The 21,713-nt window shown below is 38.3% G+C and overlaps 1 long non-coding RNA gene across 1 annotated transcript in view; it reads right to left on the bottom strand.

Moving 5' to 3' along the window:
- The window catches only part of LOC133082675 (uncharacterized), a 167,327-nt gene that overhangs the window by 120,352 nt on the left and 25,262 nt on the right, over nt 1–21,713 (bottom strand). The window contains exon 3 of the long non-coding RNA XR_009698971.1: nt 5,625–5,716. This is a non-coding gene — a long non-coding RNA (uncharacterized LOC133082675). The remainder of the gene's footprint in view (nt 1–5,624; nt 5,717–21,713) is intronic.

Raw genomic sequence — 21,713 nt, 5'->3', positions numbered from 1 at the left:
TGAATCCCTGAGACTACACAAACCATATCTGTCAGTACTAGGGAACAAACGTGTGTAAATTGGGAAGTCAGTTTAAAAGCAGGTATTTAAAAAGATTTGTCTCACAAAGGAAATCTAGATAATTCTATCATTAAGCAATTAGGTCTGAACATCATAATGGCAAAACTATAATAATAACTAATATGCTGGTAGCTGTCTGTGTGACAGGGATCTGTGTAAAACCTGAATTTAAGATTACAGGCTGGATATATATTTATACCACATCTATTTTCCTGAGTCTGGGCTCCTCCTGTTTCTTCTCTCTAGCTCTAAAAGGGAGGGGATTTTTGAGGTGTCTCATATTTGCCATCCTCTTCCCCTTCCCATGCTGCCTTTGGGGGATGGACACGGCTCTGAGGCCCTGTGAGCTTCCTGAAGAGTCCTTTGTCTGTTCATATTTCTGCCTTCCTCAAGGCCAATGCCACCCCTGCTCAGACTTTCTCCTCATTTGACAGGGGCCAAGGATTCCAGTGGAGCCTGGAGAAGCTTGCATACATGCATAACCACAGAGGAGATGAAACCAAGCAGGACCCTGTGGGGCCCTCCCACATACAAATCCTTTCCATGACCCCTGTTTCTTGTTTGTAGGAAATAGGCTTCATTCAGCCTCCTGGACCTTCCCTGAGTTCCAAAGGGCAGATTCAAACAGTTGCTAATCAAGGAAGGGAGGGAAAGCAGAAACAAGGGAAGAGCAGCCAAGAAACAATAGTGCAGTAATTAAAGCAGGATCCTGGTTCCTCCTCAAGGAATATACATAACAATATCTTTGAGCTCTTCTGCAGCAACTAAGGCCCTTACCCAGGTGGAGGAAGGTAACTTCAGGCTGAGCACAAGATCCCTAGAGCACCGCCCTGTTACCTCACCACCAACCAATCAGAAGAAAGTCTGCACACAGTGTAAGATAACAAAGATTCTGACCCCCTCCCCAAATGATTAACTGCAATTAACTTCCCCTTTCTCCCTTTTAAAAACTTCCACGGTCAAGCAGAATCTTCAGAGTTGGGTTTTGGACATGAGTCCACCTTCTCCTTGGTTGCTGACCTCCTAAACAAAGCAAACATTCTTTTCCAAGCAACATGTGTCTCTTGAGTATTGGCTTTCCAGCAGTAAGCAGCCGAACCTCAGTTCAATAATGGAGAGAGTAATGGAACACTGTGCTACCACTGTTAGGTAATGACTTCTCCCCAAGTGGTGATGACTGCTTTCACAACCAGCAGGTGCTATTGTGTGTCAAGGGCAGACAACCACATCTGGCCTGGGACTAAATCTCCCAATCCATCAGCCCATCTCACTCATTATCAAGAGAGTATACTTGTAGTTTCTTCTATTCCCCTAGGAAATATAGTTCTAGACCCCAGGCTTCTGTCTGCCTTTCTCCCTCCTAAAAACCAGTCTAAATCGTCCCCATTTCTGGTTAAAGCTTTCTTCCAAGTTCATTTAAGAGATGTGATTGAAATCTGATGTGACAGAAGTTTAATAAATGATGGCTATTACTTTTATTATCCATGCATAGAGCCATTCATCAATGATGTTTTTTCCTCAGTTCCAGGCATAGCCTTAATGTTCTGCTTGGATTTTGTTTAAAAAAAAAAATAGCAGAATGTATTAAAGAAGAACAAACTGCATAGCTCACTGATGTCCATTGTTTAAAAAAAGAAACCACAGGGCCCAAATGGAGTCACTTGTGCTAAGCCCCATATCAGCAAACCACAACTTAATACCTAACATAATTGCAGTTTTAGTCTTTACACAAGTGAAATTTTAAACCAGTCTGGAATTTCCTGATCAACACTAGTGAGGTAATCTGCATGACAGACTCCCACCCTTCCCCCAAAGGAAGGTGACCTTGCCTGAAATAGTCCTTTCTTTTGTTTTTACTTTCTTGCCCCATTCCCTTTCCACCTTTAAAAATCTTCATTTTGTACAGCTCCTTGGAGCACCTTTCTACTTGCTAGATGTAATGCTTTTGATTCACATATTGTTGAATATAGCAAATTAGATCTTCAGATTTACTCAGTTGAATTTTGTTTTTTAACACCATAAACAGTTTTTTCCTGAAGATCCCGGACTTGGTTTTTGTGCCTCAACTTTAAGAAATACAGAAGAATGGGTCATAGTTTTCTAAAAACAGTTGCTTTTTAGAATTATACCGAATTTTAAGTTTCTGCTATAAATAACACAAAGCTTCCTTATTAATGAAGGGGAAGAAACTATATCACTCCAAAATATGCCTTTTTGGCATGAGGATTACTTTAGGTAATTTGATTACCTTTTTTAAAAAAAATAGCAGATACAGGATAAGATCTGAAAACTGAGTACAAGTTCCCATTTTGTAAGAGATATTTACATTTATAAGGGAAATGTCCATTTGTAAGGGTGTCTCCCCCTCTGTACCAGGAAGAAAAGGGTGACCCTTACCCTTGTTTACTGTGCTTTTCCTGGTTACCTCCCCAAACTGGCTCCCCACCCCCCACTCCCCACCCCCCGCCACCATCTTCTTTGTCTTTAGCTAAAGATGGTATTTAAGGTGGTGGCCTGGGCCATTTCAGAGTTACCCAGTTTTCCTAGGGCTCTCCCATGTATTCAGGAGGTATACATGTTATTAAACTTCTGTTTTTCTCTTTTTAATTTTTTATTACAGGGTGTCTCAGTCAATAACCTAGAAGGGTAGAGGGAAAATTACTTTTCCTCCTGCACATTAACATGTTAATTTTTAAAACTGTTAATAAAGAAGCCTTATTATTCATGAACCTATTATAGAGATGCACTATAGAGCCCATGGGTATATGAATATAGTTCTGATATCAGTAATTCTTATGTCACTAATACTTATGTACTAGATCTATGGGACTTTTCAGTTTCTAATTTTTTGTAGTTATGATTTTATTTGTTTAAGTTTCTTGGATATTTTGCATATTTTTCTGTTGGACTGTAGAAGATTGGAAATCACACATAATGAAATTAGTTCAGAGACAAGAAATTTCTTACACCCTGATTATGAAAACATCTCAGCAAAATACTAGGAAGCACTGGGTTACCCCAAGCCACAAACTCTATTCTTAATGACTAGATAACTAGAAAACAAATAAACATTACAACAACATCTCCTAATTGGATCCCTATTACAACTTTAATGGCAACAATTCACTTATATTTTATATACCTTACATTTATCTTTTACATTTTAGAAATGTATGTAAGAAAATTTTTGCTTTTAAATCAATGATTTAAAATACTGCACTAGATTGAGCTTCTTGAGAGTGGACACTCTGTCTTATTCATCTCTCATTTATTAGATCATGCATCATTGCCTAGCACTGGTAATGAAATGTTAAAACAATAACAACAATAATGACCATAGTAATATTGGTTAATCCTCGATACTTTTCACATCAAGCACTAATGTGATGGCTTTACATGGGTTGTTAAGTTCATTTAACGGATGAGAAAACTGAGGCACACGTTAAGTAAATGACCTGAAGTCATGCCTCTTGACAGAACTAGGGTTCCAATCCAGGCCATCCATATCCACAGTCCACTATCAAAACCTCTGCCATAATACTCAACACACATTTGCTCAATGGATCAGAGAGTCCCAACATAAATGTCCCCTGTCTCTTTTTCTATGTTTCACTGTTGTACCCATTCTTGAAGGCTGCACTTTACCTTCTACCTACATCTCCCATCAGTTTGAATTTTAAATTCCTTTGTGTACAACCTCCCACACAGTATGCTCCTCCCCTGCTTTATTCAACAAAGAAGTTCCTCAACTTCTTTCACAGTCTTCATCCCAAATGTAATTAACCTTGGCATGAAGATGGTCACTTGAGTCTTAAATGTCACTCACTTCACTTCAGATCATTTTAACCCATCTTCAGGCCCAAGAATTCTCAAGTAGCCTGTAAAGTGCTTCCATCTCAGTTTGCAAATGGAGAGCTAAAGGGAAATGAGTAAATATCACAATGGAATAGTAGTAAAAACAAAAAACTTATTGAAACTGAGCAGGACCCTGTGGGGCCTTCCTGGGTACCAATCCTTTCCATGGTCCCATTTCTTGTTTGTAGGAAACAGGCTTCATCCAGTCTCCTTGACCTTCCCTGAATTCCAAAGGGCAGATTCAAACAGTTGCTAATCAGGGAAGGGAGGGAATGCAGAAACAAAGGAGGAGCAGTCAAGAAACAATAGTGCAGCCATTAAAGCAGGATCCTGGTTCCTCCTCAAGGAATATACATGACAGATACATCTTTGAGTTCTTCTACAGGAACTAAAGCCCCCACCCAGGTGGAAGATGGTAACTTCAGGCTGAGCACAAGAGTCCTAGAGCACTGCCCTGTTACCTCACCACCCACAAATCAGAACAAAGTCACACACCCTGCAGCCCTCTCCCCAGATTTTGACTATAAAAACTTCTCCCTCAAAACCATCCTGGAGTTCAGGATTTTGGAGCACGAGCCACCCATTCTCCTTGCTTGGCCCTGCCATAAATCTTTCTCTGCTCCAAACTTGAATGTTTCCGTTTGTTTGGCCTCACCGTGCGTCGGGCACAGGAACTTGTGTTTGGCAACACTACGATAGCTGTTGTGGTCAGTCATTTTATATATGAATTCACAAATGACTGAATTTTCATATAGGACATTGAGTTCTTCCCTCTTTTACAGGGACAGCTTTTCTCTGTACACTATAAATACGTGAAAAATCTTTAGGATTCCATTTTGTTACTCTGGGAAGAATAACACCTTTCAGTAATTTAAACAATGCCTCTTGACTGTTATTCTGTAAGTATCCCATAAAGTAATGAAACCAAGCAGGACCCTGTAGGGCTCCTGGGCATGGAAGCCTTTCTTTGTCCCCTATTTCTTGTGTGTAGGGAATAGACTCCAGCCTCCATGACCTTTCCTGAGTTCCAAAGGGCATGTTTGAACAGTTGCTAATCAGGGAAAGGAGGGGATGCAGAGACAAGGGAGGAACAGTCAAGAAACTATAGTGCAGCCTTGGGACACGATCCTGGTTCCACCTCAAGGGATACACATAACAATAACTTTGAGCTCTTCTGCAGAACTATAACCCCCAACAAATGGAAGATGTTAACTACTTGATGAAGCATTGTTCATTCCAGAGAGAAGGTCACAGTTGGATAACCTCGAGAACCACAGAAGCTCATCAGGAGACCACCTGAGGCCAGATTAAAGGAATGCAGGCCCTGCACACACCCTGATCTTTATCAGTAACCCGCCCTTGAACCACTGCTATAAAACTCCTCACCAAATCCCCCTGGGCTGTGACACACAGTTTTGAGGGCACAAGCCTGCTATGGTCCTCTTTGCCTGGCAAAGCAATACAGCTATTCTTTTCTACTTCACCCAAAACTCTGTCTCCGATATTCAACTTGGCACTGATGCACAGAGGCTGAATTTTCGGCATCAGTAACAAGTATCAGGCTCACAGCTGCTAAGTGCTATTGCAGCAGGATACAGTCTCCAGTCATCAAGGTCTCACAAAGAGAATGGGGTAATGATCAAATCTAACAGGTCAATATTTACACTTTTTTTCTAGACTTGCTGAGCAATTCACCACAAACTTCCTACCTGGTAGCGATCTGGAGTTTTGGTAAAGCCTCAGGTTGGAGAACTTCTTCCATTTGACACTGAAGGAACGCTCATCAATGTGGGTTTTAAACCTTGAATGTACAATAGAAAATACAAAGCAACATTAGTAATACAGGGGACTTCTATAAAGGCAATAGTCAAGGATGTTTGATGTCACTAAAAGCATTAAACAAACTACGGGGGAAAGGTTTAATATTAAAATATTATCTTTCTATAACATATGTTTTCAAGGACTTTATTAAGTATAGGTGATTTGAGATATAGATTTTGGAATCTTTTTTTAAGGCATAGAGTATTGTAAGCAAAAAATTGAGTCTGAAATGTTGAGGAAAATTAAACACAAGATTAAATTTTTTTGAATTGAAATAATAAGTATAAAATGAGCCATTAATATAAAAGTCTGCTAAACTATCATTTCATTAATAGCAAAGGAAAATACAGTTTTGCAGATTCCACAAGTGGGCAAAATTTCTGTATAAAATTTCCCACATATATTCTACTAAGAACTTATAGGTTAAAGATAACTTTCAAATTAATTCTGAAAAGATGCCTATTGCCTGTGTCTACTTTCAGTAGCATAGGCACAAAAGACATGTTTCAAGATATAACTCTTGGTGCCAAAGTGATTACCAAACTGTTAGACACTAATTAGGCAGTGTCATGGGCAGAAAAATATGTTGTTACTGTTTTCATGAACAGAGAAAAGAAAAATGTTGAATATAGCTTGAGAAAATTATTGCTGTTTTTCATCTTTCTAAGAGTTCTTACAAGCCAGGTAATAAAAATATAAAACTTCTGGAGCCTTGTTGCAAATAGCCCTTTGCCTGCACTGATACTTGATTTAAAGTGATCATGTTGTACTTGCTGGTTAAGAAAAGAGGATATGCTTTCCTTCTAAGGAGCTTAAATAATCTCTTAAAGATAGATTTGCAAACTAAAATGATATTTATTTTATCTAACACACAATGGACATTTCTAAAATTAACTACTTATGAGGATTTATTAATAAAATATGTTCCTGGCTTCCCTGTATTGATATGACAATTAAATCACCGGCAGCAGAACTGAAGGTTTCCTGTGAGACAATAAGTTGGTATATGGTATTGACTGAGAACATGACGTTTGCAGTTAGTCTGAAGTTGAACAATTTGAAAAAAGCTTACGTGGGGAAAATTGAGACTGAAACATGCTTAAGGAATTACTATTTTGTTGATTCTATTTTTTTATGGAAAACCAAATATGTGCAGAAATAGAATAATTAATCTCCAAACACTCATCATCCAGTATGAATACTTATGAACTCATGGCCAATCCTGCTTCAGATACCCACTCCCTTCCCTACCTTCCATATTATTTTGAAGAACATCCCAGACATCCTATCACCTGCAAATATTTCCTAATCTCTAAAAGTCAAAAATCACAACCATAACCAATATCACATCTAAAAATTAACAATAATTACTTAGTATTAACACATAAAATACACATTTAGTGTTCAAATTTTCAATTGTTTTATAATTCTCACATTTTTTAAGCTTCATTTTAGAATAAGTATAGACTCATAGAAAGTTGCAAAAATAGTAGAGTCCTGTGAACTCTTACCCTAATGTTGTCCCCAATGGTGACATGTTGTATAACTGTAGTACAATACCAAAACAAGGAAATTTACATTGGTAAAATACCATTAACTGGACTACAGACTTCATCCCATTTTCATCATTTTTTACACGCATTTGTTCGTGAGTGTATACGTGTGTTTCTAGTCAATTTGAACTCACATATGGATTTGTTTCATGACAACCACAACAGAGATACAGAACTGTAACAGAGCAGGACCCTATGGGATCTTCCTGCCCCTCCATGTCCTCTGCTTTAGTTCCTCTCTGAAGTACCTAGATAATAGTATCTGATGCACATTTCCTGAGTTGTTTTACAGATGCTAAAACCCCCACAAAATGGAAGAAGTTAACTATTTGATGACCATGAGGACCTAGCCCCCAAACCCCTGTGACACCACCCTGTTACCTTACCATCAACCAATCAGAGAATTGTGTATGAGGTGATTGCGTACTAGTGACCTCCCTCCCTCACCTCACCTTTAAAAAGGCCTCCCTAAAACTCATTGGGGAGTTTGGGCTTTTTGAGCATTAGCTGTCCTGGATTCCTTGTACGATGCCTTACAATAAACACTGCACTTTCCTTTACCACAACCCGGTGTCAGCAGATTAGCTTTACTGCACGAGGGCAAGCAGACCCAAGTTTTTGGTTCAGTAACTGAACTATTTTATTACCACAGAGGAATTCTCTCATGCTTACTCTTTACAGTCCAATCCAACCCAGTAACTGCCTACCTATCCCTAGAAACCATTAATCTATTTATTCTCTATCTCTATACTCTTTTGTCTTTTTGAGAAGGTCATATAAATGGAATCATATACTATGTAACATTTTAAGATTAGCTTTTTACAACTAAACATACCACCCTTGTATGGTGGTAAATGGTAATGGTAAACATACCATTCTTGTATATCAAAACCAAGAATCATAAAAATCAGGGTTCAAAGTTTGTCTGTCTGACCCTAAAGCCTGCTCTTAACAACAATACCATGCTGTCTCAGAAGACAAATAAGAACACACATTTAAAAACTAAATCACTATCTAATGAATATTACTGTATATATTATAATCCTTATTTTTCTTCTAATTTTATTGAGATATAATTGACATACAGCACTGTATAAGTTTAAGGTATACAGCATAATGATTTGTTGTAGATACATCATGAAATGATTATCACAATAAGTTTAGTGAACATCCATGATCTCATATAGATACATAATAAAGGAAAAAAAACTTTTCATTGCGATAAGAACTTTCAGTATTTATCCTTAACTATTTCCATACATAACATACAGCAGCGTTAATTATATGTATCATGTTGTACATGACATCCCTGGCATTATTTATCTTATAACTGGAAGTTTGTACCTTTTGATCACCTTCTTCCAATTCCCCCTCCTCCACCCTGCCTCTGGTAACCACAAATCTTATCTCTTTTTCTATGAGTTTGTTTGTTTGTTTTTGAAGTATAATTGACCTATAACACTATGTTAGTTCCTGGTGCACAACAGAGTGATTCAATATTTCAGTACATTACAAAATGATCACCACAATCTTTCATTTTAATCTTGCTGTCTTGTGCAGTTTTGAAACTAAGCAAGACCCTGTGGGGCCCTCCTAGGTTCAAAAGCCTTTCCATGTCCCCATTTTTTTGGTTTGCAGGAAAAAGGCTTCAGCCTCCTAGACCTTCCCTATGCAGATTCAAACAGTTGCTAATTAGGGAAGGGAGGGGACACAGAAACAAAGGAGGAGCAGACAAGAAACAACAGTGCAGAGATGGGGCAGGGTCCTGGTTCCTCCTCAAGGGATACACATAATATCTTTGAGTTCTTCTGCAGGAACTAAGGACCCCACTCAGGTGGAGGATGGTAACTTCAGGTTGAGCATGGATTCCTGGAGCACCGCCCTGTTACCTCACCACCCACCAATCGGAAGAAAGTCACACACCCTGCAGCCCGCACCCCAAATTTTACCTATAAAAACTTCTCCCTGAAAACCATCTGGTAGCTCAGGTCTTCTGAGCACGAACCATCCATTCTCCTTGCTTGGCCTGCAATAAACCTTTCTCTGCTCCAAACTCCGACATTTCTGTTTGTTTGGCCTCACTGTGCATAGAGCCCATGAACTTGCGTTCAGCAACATTTTGCCAGTAATTAATTGATTCTAATTTTTCCTCCCACTCTCCTGACTTGGTGTCACTAAAAACTGAAATCTAACTGCCCAGATCCTTACTGAGTCATTTGAAGTTTATATCAAGTCATGTAGCTTCAGTTTGTAGGCCTTCAGGCAAAGGGCAGCTACAAGGCAATCTAGACTTCAAATGACTTCCCAGCACAACAGTTCGGGCCACTTAAGAAGTTCACCAGATCATCCACATCTTCCATGCTCTGCTCTGGGAAATAACCATGACTGTGACACTGATGCCTCACTCCACCATTTAAAGATGTTTCAAGCCCAACATCTAGATATCTTCTCAACTGGCTTCCCTACGTGAGACAGGAAGGAGGCAGGGCACAATCTTTAAAAGAATGACATAGTTTTTGAGGACACAATATAAACTGGTCAGAAATAACCAGGTCTAAGATGGAGGAACATTCAACTTCCAGTAGAGCTTGAGCCTCATTATATGCTCATTGGAATACATTAGCATATGCTAAATGACACACCCACAGGCGCCATGACAGTTCCGAGACTAACCATAAAAGGTCAAAAAGTGGGTGCTGACCCAATTCCTGGAAATCTCTTCCCCTTCCCCCAAATAGTTGGAATAATCCTCCCACTCATTAGCCGATGAAATTACCCAGCCCATAAAAACTAACCACCCCATATTTTGGGGCCTCTCGCCTTCCGAGATGGCCCACACTCGGTCTGTGGAGTGTGTTTCTCCCAGGGCTGTTCTCACTTTCTGAGATGGACCGCATTCTGTCTATGGAATGTGCATCTCTCTAAATAAACCTGCTTTCACTTTACTATGGCTAGCTCTTGAATTCTTTCCTGCATGAAGCCAAGAACCCACACCTGTTGGCCTGTCCCAGGGACTTACTGAGACCTGGGATGTGACCATCCTCTCATGCCCCACTCTTTCCTGCAATATATGGACTCAGAAACTTGTTTTACAGTCGATTCCAATCATTAATCTTTGTTTTTCTTCCTATTTCCTTGTTCTAATTTCTATTCGTCTTGCCCTTTACAGATCTCTTACTTCTTAACTTCCAACCCAATTCTTCTCTCCACAGCAATCCATCCAGCAACTTGTTTTGAGACTTTTAGAGAAATTTCAGATGGGGGAAATACTGGGATTCATAGTCCACCAAAGTGGTACGAAAATTACTTTAAACTGAAAATATCTAAATCATCATCAGCCACTAAAGAAGCATCATCTAAACTCAAGGAGAGTCTCCCCAAAATGCAGCTGCTATTGCCATATCCCTCCCCCCTGACCCCAAGGCAGTTTCCTGATTGGGCAAAGACTGACTTTTAGCACTGGGAAGTGCAAATTAAGCTGTGCATTAGCCTCAAAAAGCCCAACAGAAGCTTTTACATTTCCCACTGAAGCCCTACCTCAGAGTTTTGTTAAACTGGCATATGGAACTTTATCTCTCATTATTCATCAAAATTGCTCATTACTGAGCAACCCCTATGTGCACATGTAAATGAACCTTATGAACCTTGTCTTTTCTCCTGTTAATCTCTCTATGGTCAGTTTATTCTCAGGCTCCCAACTATTTGAGCCAAACATGGTAGAGGAAGATATTTCCTTCCCCAAAATGCATGCGTGGGAGTGATTGTTTTTTATTTATAATTTGATTAAAGAATGTTAAATATCAGTATAAGAACTATGATTTGGAGGGGTTAATAAAAGTAGGGAGTGGCTGGCATCATCCCCGTGTGTGTGTGTGTGTGTGTGTGTGTGCATGTGTGAGATTCACAGTGACTGGGTAGGCCCCAGAGCATTGGACGGGCCAGAGGACCTGAAGCTCTGCTGGAAACCCTGCCTGCTGCCATGGACATGTCTGAAAATCCCAAGTGATATGTCTTTATCTTCTGCCCCCTACCCCCTTCCAAAAGCACAGACTAAAAAAGGGCATAATAGAGGTCAAGTAAGTATACATATTTATTTACCACACTTCTATATCACACAAGTTATTTATATATTCCCTATCTCTTTTCCTCTCCCATAGTCATTTTGCTCCAGGACCAGGGCTAACGAAAAGGGAAATTACACAGTGATACTGCTCCAAGGGCACCACACCAGGAACCCCTAGAGCAGGAGTATCATTCTTCTTCTCTGGCAACAGGCTGCCTGGTTATCACTGCCCACAGTTGTCTGTCCAACTGACATCTCAGAGGGCTTGGAGAAGTGTTTATGAGTAACAGGATTACATTTAAAACCCTATAGGTGAAGTGGTAGGAAAGGTGAATCTCTCTGATAACTAGCTGAAAGGCATATAAGACGTTTTATTTCATTTTTTAACTTTATTTTTATAAAGTAAACCTTATATTGCTTATTAGCACATAGTGTATTGGATTAATGACATGGTCGACTTTCTACTAACTGATTTTGTGACTCCACCACTGTAAGTCATTCCTTCTAATAATATGAGAAAATGAAATACCCCTGGTCTATTTTGAACTCCATTATATGCTTAGCGTCATGTACTACCATATCTAGCACATCATATCATATAAATAGAAAGATAAATATATATAGATGTAAAATATAGTTCTCTTAATGTAAAATCAGTTGAAACTTAATTGAAATGCACACAATTCAGGTTTTAAAATTAGAATATTTATAGGTTATTATTTCCAATGGGCCCTTGCAGATAGTTTCATATATTAATCTCCAAAAGTGTATTATTCAAATTTATCAGGAAATATTCTATGCAGCAACATACTTTATGTAAAGATACTAATGTATAAAAAATTTTGGCATCTGCAACTCCATATACATAATGATCTCACTTTTAATTTTTATTTTTTTATCTTTTTAAATTCTATTTATTTTTCTTTACAGAAGGTTCTTATTAGATATCTATTTTATACATATTAGTGTGTATATGTCAATCCCAATCTCCCAATTCATCCCACCACCACTACACCCCCGCCAGTTTCACCCCTTGGTGTCCATATGTTTGTTCTCTACATCTGTGTCTCTATTTCTGCCCTGCAAACTGGTTCATCTGTAGCATTTTTCTAGGTTCCACATATATGCGTTAATATACGATATTTGTTTTTCTCTTTCTGACTTACTTCACTGTGTATGACAGTCTCTAGATCCATCCACGTCTCAACAAATGACCCAATTTCGTTCCTTTTTACGGCTGAGTAATATTCCATTGTATATATGTACCACATTTTCTTTATCCATTCGTCTGTCGATGGGCATTTAGGTTGCTTCCGTGACCTGGCTACTATAAATAGTGCTGCAATGAACATTGCAGTGCATGTGTCTTTTTGAATTATGGTTTTCTCTGGGTATATGAACAATAGTGGGATTGCTGGATCATACGGTAGCTCTAATTTTAGTTTCTTAAGGAACCTCCATACTGTTCTCCATAGTGGCTGTATCAATTTACATTCCTACCAACAGTGCAAGAGAGTTCCCTTCTCTCCACACCCTCTCCAGCATTTGTTGTTAGTAGATTTTCTAATGATGCCCATTCTAACTGGTGTGAGGTGATACCTCAGTGTAGTTTTGATTTGCATTTCTCTAATAATTAGTGATGTTGAACAGCTTTTCATGTGCTTCTTGGCCATCTGTAGGTCTTCTACGGAGAAATGTGTATTTAGGTCTTCTGCCCATTTTTTGATTGGGTTGTTTTTCTTTAATCTTGAGCTGCATGAGCTGTTTATATATTTTGGAGATTAATCCTTTGTCCATTGATTCGTTTGCAAATATTTTCTCCCATTCTGTGGGTTGTCTTTTCATCTTGTTTGTAGTTTCCTTTGCTTTGCAAAAGCTATTAAGTTTCATTAGGTCCCATTTGTTTATTTTTGTTTTTATTTCCATTACTCTAGGAGGTGGATCAAAAAAGATCTTGCTGTGATTTATGTCAAAGGGTGTTCTTCCTATGTTTTCCTCTAAGAGTTCTACAGTGTCCGGTCTTACATTTAAGTCTCTAGTCCATTTTGAGTTTATTTTTGTGTATGGTGTTAGGGAGTGTTGTAATTTCATTCTTTTACATGTAGCTGTGCAGTTTTCCCAGCACCACTTACTGAAGAGACTGTCTTTTCTCCATTGTATATCCTTGCCTCCTTTGTCATAGATTAGCTGACCATAGGTGCGTGGGTTTATCTCTGGGCTTTCTATCCTGTTCCATTGATCTATATTTCTGTTTTTGTGCCAGTACCACATTGTCTTGATTACTGTAGCTTTTTAGTATAGTTTGAAGTCAGGGAGCCTGATTCCTCCTGCTCCATTTTTTTCCTTCAAGACTGCTTTGGCTGGGGCTTCCCTGGTGGCACAGTGGTTGAGAATCTGCCTGCCAATGCAGGGGACACGGGTTCGAGCCCTGGTCTGGGAAGATCCCACATGCCGTGGAGCAACTAGGCCCGTGAGCCACAACTACTGAGCCTGCGCGTCTGGAGCCTGTGCTCCGTAACAAGAGAGGCCACGATAGTGAAAGGCCCGCGCACCGCAATGAAGAGTGGCCCCCGCTTGCCGCAACTAGAGAAAAGCCCTTGCACAGAAACGAACACCCAACACAGCCAAAAATAAATAAATAAATAATTTTTTTAAAAAAAGTCATTATTAAAAAATAAAAAAAAACAAGACTGCTTTGGCTATTCAGGGTCTTTTGTGTCTCCATACAAATTTTAAGATCTTCTGTTCCAGTTCTGTAAAAAAATGCCATCGTTAACTTGACAGGGATTGCACTGAATCTGTAGATTGCTTTGGGTAGGATAGTCATTTTCACAATAGTGATTCTTCCAATCCAAGAACATGGTATATCTCTCCATCTGTTTGTGTCACCTTTGATTTCTTTCATCAGTGTCTCATAGTTTTCTGCATACAGGTCTTTTGTCTTTCTAGGTAGGTTTACTCCTAGGTATTTTATTCTTTTTGTTGCAATGGTAAATGGGGAGTGTTTCCTTAATTTCTCTTTCAGATTTTTCATCATTAGTGTATAGGAATGCAAGAGATTTCTATGCATTAATTTTGTACCCTGCAACTTTACCAAATTCATTGATTACCTCTAGTAGTTTTCTGGTGGCATCTTTAGGATTCTCTATGTATAGTATCATGTCATCTGCAAACAGTGACAGTTTTACTTCTTCTTTTCCAATTTGTATTCCTTTTAGTTCTTTTACGTCTCTGACTGCAGTGGCTAGGACTTCCAAAACTATGTTGAATAACAGTGGCGAGAGTGGACATCCTTGTCTTGTCCCTGATCTTAGAGGAAATGCTTTCAGTTTTTCACCATTGAGAATGATGTTTGCTGTGGGTTTGTCATATATGGCCTTTATTATGTTGAGGTAGGTTCCCTCTATACCCACATTCTGGAGAGTTTTTATCATAAATGGGTGCTGAATTTTGTCAAAAGCTTTTTCTGCCTCTATTGAGATAATCATATGGTTTTTATTCTTCAATTTGTTAATATGGTGTATCACATTGATTGATTTGCATATATTGAAGAATCTTCGCATCCCTGGGATAAATCCCACTTGGTCATGGTGTATGATCCTTTTAATGTGTTGTTGGATTCTGTTAGCTAGTATTTTGTTGAGGATTTTTGCATCTATATTCATCAATGATATTGGTCTGTAATTTTCTTTTTTTGTAGTATCTTTGTCTGGTTTTGGTATCAGGGTGATGGTGGCCTCATAGAATGAGTTCGGAAGAGTTCCTTCCTCTGTAATTATTTGGAAGAGTTTGAGAAGGATAGGTGTTAGCTCTTCTCTAAATGTTTGATGGAATTCACCTGTGAAGCCATCTGGCCCTGGACTTTTGTTTCTTGGAAGATTTTAAATCAAAGTTTTAATTTCATTCCTTGTGATTGGTCTGTTCATATTTTCTATTTCTTCCTGGTTCATTTTCGGGAGATTATACCTTTCTAAGAATTTTCCCATTTCTTCCAGGCTGTCCATTTTATTGGCATAGAGCTGCTTGTAGTAGTCTCTTATGATGCTTTGTATTTCTGTGGTGTCCTTTGTAACTTTTCATTTTTCATTTCTAATTTTATTGATTTGAGTCCTCTCCCTCTTTTTCTAGATGAGTCTGGGTAATGATTTGTCAATTTTGTTTATCTTCTCAAAGAACCAGCTTTTAGTTTTATTGATCTTTGCTATTGTTCTCTTTGTTTCTATTTCATTTATTTCTGCTCTGATCTTTACGATTTCCTTCTATTAACTTTGGGTTTTGTTTGTTCTTCTTTCTCTAGTTCCTTTAGGTGTAAAGTTAGATTGTTTATTTTAGATTTTTCTTGTTTCTTGAAGTAGGCTTGTATTGCTATAAACTTCCCTCTTAGAACTGCTTTTGCTGCATCCCATAGGTTTTGGATCATTGTGTTTTTGTTGTAATTTGTCTCTAGGTATATTTTGATCTCCTCTTTTATTTCCTCAGTGATCTCTTGGTTATTTAGTAACGTATTGCTTAGCCTCCATGTGTTTGTGTTTTTTACGTTTTTTTCCCTGTAATTCAGTTCTAATCTCATAGCGTTGTGGCCAGAAAAGATGCTGGATATAATTTCAATTTTCTTAACTTTACCGAGGCTTGGTTTGTGACCCAAGATGAGATCTATCCTGGAGAATGTTCCGTGTGCACTTGAGAAAAAAATGTAATCTGCTGTTTTTGGATGGAATGTCCTATAAATATCAATTAAATTTATCTGGTCTACTGTGTCATTTAAAGCTTGCGTTTCCTTATTAATTCTCTGTCTGGATGATCTGTCCATTGCTGTAAGTGAGGTGTTACAGTTCCCCATTATTGTTGTGTTATGGACAATTTCCTCTTTTTTAGCTGTTAGCAGTTGCCTTATGTATTGAGGTGCTCCTATGTTGGGTGCATATATATTTATAATACTTATATCTTCTTCTTGGATTGATCCCTTGATCATTTTGTCCTTCCTTGTCTCTTGTACCATTCTTTATTTTAAAGTCTATTTAATCTGATATGAGTATTGGTACTCCAGCTTTCTTTTGATTTCCATTTGCATGGAGTATCTTTTTCCATCCCCTCACTTCCAGTCTGTATGTGTCCCTAGGTCCGAAGTGGGTCTCTTGTAGACAGCATATATACGGGTCTTGTTTTTGTATCCATTCACTGAGCCTGTGTCTTTTGGTTGGAGCATTTAATCCATTCACATTTAAAGTAATTTTCGATATGTATGTTCCTATTACCACTGTCTTAATTGTTATGGGTTTGTTTTTGTAGGTCCTTTTCTTCTCTTGTGTTTCCCACTTAGAGAAGTTCCTTTAGCATTTATTGTAGAGCTGGTTTGGTGGTGCTGAATTCTCTTAGCTTTTGCTTGTCTGTAAAGCTTTTGATTTCTTCATTGAATCTGAATGAGATCCTTGCCAGGTAGAGTAATCTTGGTTGTAGGATCTTCCCTTTCATCACTTTCAATATGTCCTGCTACTCCCTTCTGGCTTGTAGAGTTTCTCCTGAGAAATCAGCTGTTAACCTTATGGGAGTTCCCTTGTATGTTATTTGTCATTTTTTCCTTGCTGCTTTCAATAATTTTTCTTTGTCTTTAATTTTTGTCTATTTGATTACTATGTGTCTCGGCGTGTTTCTCCTTGGGTTTATCCTGCCTGAGACTTCCTGGACTTGGGTGGCTATTTCCTCTCCCATGTTAGGGAAATTTTTGACTATAATCTCTTCAAATATTTTCTCGTGTCCTTTTTCTCTCTCTTCTCCTTCTGGGACCCCTATAATGCGAATGTTGTTGCATTTAATGTTGTCCCAGGGGTCACTTAGGCTGTCTTCATTTCTTTTCATTCTTTTTTCTTTAGTCTGTTCTGCGGCAGTGAATTCTACCATTCTGTCTTCCAGGTCACTTATCCGTTCTTCTGCCTCAGTTATTCTGCTACTGATTCCTTCTAGTGTATTTTTCATTTCAGTTACTGTATTGTTCGTCTCTGTTTGCTCGTTCTTTAATTCTTCTAGGTCTGTGTTAAACATTTCTTGCATCTTCTCGATCTTTGCCTCCATTCTTTTTCCGAGGTCCTGCATCATCTTCACTATCATTTTTCTGAATTCTTTTTCTGGAAGGTTGCCTATTTCCACTTCATTTAGTTGTTTTTCTGGGGTTTTATCTTGTTCCTTCAGCTGGTACAAAGTCCTCTGCCTTTTCATTTTGTCTATCTTTCTGTGAATGTAGTTTTCCTTCCACAGGCTGCAGAATTATAGTTCTTCTTGCTTCTGCTCTCACTTTTAACTTACACACAACTAATTTAATAGAAATTTGCATTTGAGAATTTGTTCTGTACATATTAGTACCACCACATGTAATCATTTAACAAAAATTGACCCTTTTTAGTAACTGCTAATTATGAAGCAGTTCCTAAGGATATGAGCTATTTGGAATGCTTAGAATTACTGAAAATATAGGAATATATAAACCACTTTAATGGTTAAACATTCAACTGGGCAGTAGTTTCTAATGTAGTTATCTTCATCCTCAAATTTTGTGCATTATAGCCATTACTGTTAACTAAAAATGACATGACTTGAGCAATAATATTATTCACATCAAAGACATTAGTCACTCGGCACCATGATAACATAGCTATTAAACTGGAGGAATACTGCTTGTCTTGCATTGCTTCCAGAAATCCTGTGTGCGGTCAGATGTAGCAGGTCACTCATTTGTACTAACTTTGTGGTGTGGACGCAGGTCTTTCTCTGTATCTCATTCATTTGTACCCACTAAATGCCAGGTGTGTGTGCTGATCCCTTTACTTAGCTCCTGCATTAAATCCTTACAACAACTCTAGGAGGGAGCTAGTATTACTTTTCGCTTTTAGATGAAGAAACAAAGTTTAAGGAAAAAATTACTTTTCATTTTCATGTAATAAGTGACTGTGTGGGAATCTGAAACTGGTTCTTAACTATGTGATCGAGAGCAGATGTTAAAAAAACAAACAACCCAATCCAAAAATGGGCAGAAGACAAAAATAGACATTTCTCCAAAGAAAATATACAGATTGCCAACAAACACATGAAAGAATGCTCAACATCATTAATCATTAGAGAAATGCAAATGAAAACTACAATGTGATATCATCTCACCCCGGTCAGAATGGCCATCATCAAAAAATCTAGAAACAATAAATGCTGGAGAGGGTGTGGAGAAAAGGGAACACTCTTGCACTGTTGGTGGGAATGTAAATTGATACAGCCACTATGGAGAACAGTATGGAGGTTCCTTAAAAAACTAAAAATAGAACTACCACATGACCCAGCAATCCCACTACTGGTCATATACCCTGAGAAAACCATAATTCAGAAAGAGTCATGTACCACAGTGTTCATTGCAGCACTATTTACAATAGCCAGGACATGGTAGCAACCTAAGTGTCCATAGACAGATGAATGGATAAAGAAGATGTGGCACATATATACAATGGAATATTACTCAGCCATAAAAAGAAACGAAATTGACTTATTTGTAGTGAGTTGGATGGACCTAGAGTCTGTCATACAGAGTGAAGTAAGTCAGAAAGAGAAAAACAAATACCATATGCTAACACATACATATGGAATCTAAAAAAAAAAGAAAAAAATGGTTCTGAAGAACCTAGGGGCAGGACAGGAATAAAGATGCAGATGTAGAGAATGCACTTGAGGACACGGGGAGGGGGAAGGGTAAGCTGGGACAAAGTGAGAGAGTGGTAGTGTATACATGGACATATATACAATACCAAATGTAAAATAGATAGCTAGTGGGAAGCAGTCACATAGCAGCACAGGGAAATCAGCTTGGTGCTTTGTGACCAGCTAGAAGGGTGGGATAGGGAGGGTGGGAGGGAGGGAGACGCAAGAGGGAAGAGATATGGGGATATAGGTATATGTATAACTGATTCACTTTGTTATAAAGCAGAAACTAACACACCATTGTAAAGCAATTATACCCCAATAAAAACGTTAAAAAAAAAAGCAGATGTTATTTTTGTTACAGTAAACAAGTACAAATGAATATTATTTTTTGCTGCTTTTAATGGACCCAGAAGCATCAAGAGCACTGTAGTAAATGTCTAAACTTAGTCACTTACTTTATTTTAAAATAGTTCACTATTATTATTCTAAAGTCAAAATGTATTGATATCATGGTCTTTTCTTGCAAATTATTTTTTTAGTTCATAAATGATTTCAAATGTAATCATTGTACTTTAGATAATTTACCTTAACTCTTTAAATTAATGCTCTCTTTTTAAATAAATTACTACTCTTCACTAAAATGAAAGTGACAATATGCACTATACTAAAAGACACAAAAACAATAATACCAAACATTTACATAATACATATTAAGTCAAAATTCTTTAATTTCATAAATATCAGGGTTACTGAATAATTTTTATTTTCACTCAGTGGTGGATCACTTTCTTTTAAATTCCTACAATTTCTACTGGACTTTTTAGTTAATGTTTTCCTCACAGTGTAACAGGCAAGAGCTAAATCAGACTCCACATTGGATCTGTTTCTTTGACTTTAACCTTTGATTTTCATTGCTTTTGTTATTTTAATCATACATCATGTCCTGCCTCAGGGAACCCTGCCCCTCTGCTGCTCAGCTCACAGGTAGACAATCTGACCCTGACCACCTGTGGATGGCTGCAAGAAAGAAGAAACTAACACATCCTCTCACCGAGGCTGGCCATTCCAGGGGATATTTGCAAAACTTATGGCCTTTTTACTTTACTTCCTCATCTCCTCTCCCTCTCTGTGCTATAAAAGAAACTGGCATCCAAACCCCGATAAGATGGTTTTTCAGAGACACTAGTCTGCCATCTCCTCGGTCTGCCAGCTTTCCAAATAAAGTCGCGTTCCTTGCCTCAACACCTCATCTCCGATTCATTGGCCTGTCGTGCTGCAAAAAGCAGAGTGAGCTTGGACTTGGTAACAACAGTTCATATTTTCTCAATTATGAAGAAATTATCAGCACAAAAGGAAACTTTCTTTTCCACTTCCTCGAAACATATTCCTCCTTCCTCCTATTCCCACCTCAAGTTAATAATGCCGCATGCACCCTCCACTGTACAAGAAACTTCTTTATTCTAAAGTCCACGTATGACTGCATTTAATTGGCTCTATCTGCTACATATCTCTTATATTCCTATCCGTCAACTTTCTCTTATCTGATTCTACCATAATATTTAAATTTGGGTTCACACAATGTTTACCATTTTTTTTTCTTTTTTGGCCGCACCACAGGGCATGCAGGATCCTAGCTTCCCATCCAGGGATCGAACCCATGCCTCCTGCAGTGGAAGTATGGCATCTTAACCACTGGACCATCAGGGAAGTCCTCACACCATGTTTACTGACTTAATGCAAAAGCCTCCAAACCAATATACCAGATTGTGGTTTCTTCCCATCACCCGTCCCCATCCAACCTCTACACCACCACCAGATTTAACTTACTGAAACATAGCCATGATTACATTACTCCTCTGGTTAAAAATGTTACAGAATCCAAGCTTGATCTGCTTGCTGCATGACAGGCCAATAAACTGGAGATGAGGTGTTGAGGCAAGGAACACAACTTTATTCGGAAAGCTGGCAGATTGAGAAGATGGCAGACTAGTGTCTCTGAAAAACCATCTTATCGGGGTTTGGATGCCAGTTTCTTTTACAGACTCAGAGAGGGAGAGGCGGTGAGGAAGTAAAGTAAAAAGGGCCATCAGTCTTGCAAATATTCCCTGGAATGGCCAGCCTCCATGAGGGGATGTGTTAGTTTCTTCTTTCTTGCAGCCATTCACAGGTGGTCAGGGTCAGATTGTCTACCTGTGAGCTGAGCAGCAGAGGGGCAGGGTTCCCTGAGGCAGGCCATTATGTATGATTAGAATAACAAAAGCAACGAAAATCAAAGGTTAAAGTCAAAGAAACAGATCCAATGTGGAGTCCGATTTAGCTCTTTCCTGTTACAAAAACTTCCAACAGTATGTCTCCTGTCAATAGCATTTTCACACTTAACATGCTCCCCAAGTAGATTTTAAGCTCCTCTGAATAAATAATTGTATTTCATTCATAGTGGTACTTTCAAAAATAAAAATTGAACTACTGTTCTAAATTATTATAGATTGAATTAAAAGAATAAATGAGTGGACAAATAAACAGAGACTGCAAATCAACTTGAACAGTGTTTTTCAATCTGTTAGTGGGTGGAAAATCAATCTAGATATTGCCAACTAGTACAGTTTTTAATTAAGCAAAATAGAAAAATATTGACAAGAATCACACTTGGTAAGGAAAAGTATTGTTCTGTAAAATCCGATTTT

Source organism: Eubalaena glacialis, chromosome X (assembly GCF_028564815.1).
Source record: "Eubalaena glacialis isolate mEubGla1 chromosome X, mEubGla1.1.hap2.+ XY, whole genome shotgun sequence".
In the NCBI taxonomy this organism is placed as follows: Eukaryota; Metazoa; Chordata; class Mammalia; order Artiodactyla; family Balaenidae; genus Eubalaena; species Eubalaena glacialis.
The sequence above is the reverse complement of the archived record's forward strand: the minus strand, read 5'-3'. Positions and strand labels throughout refer to the sequence as shown.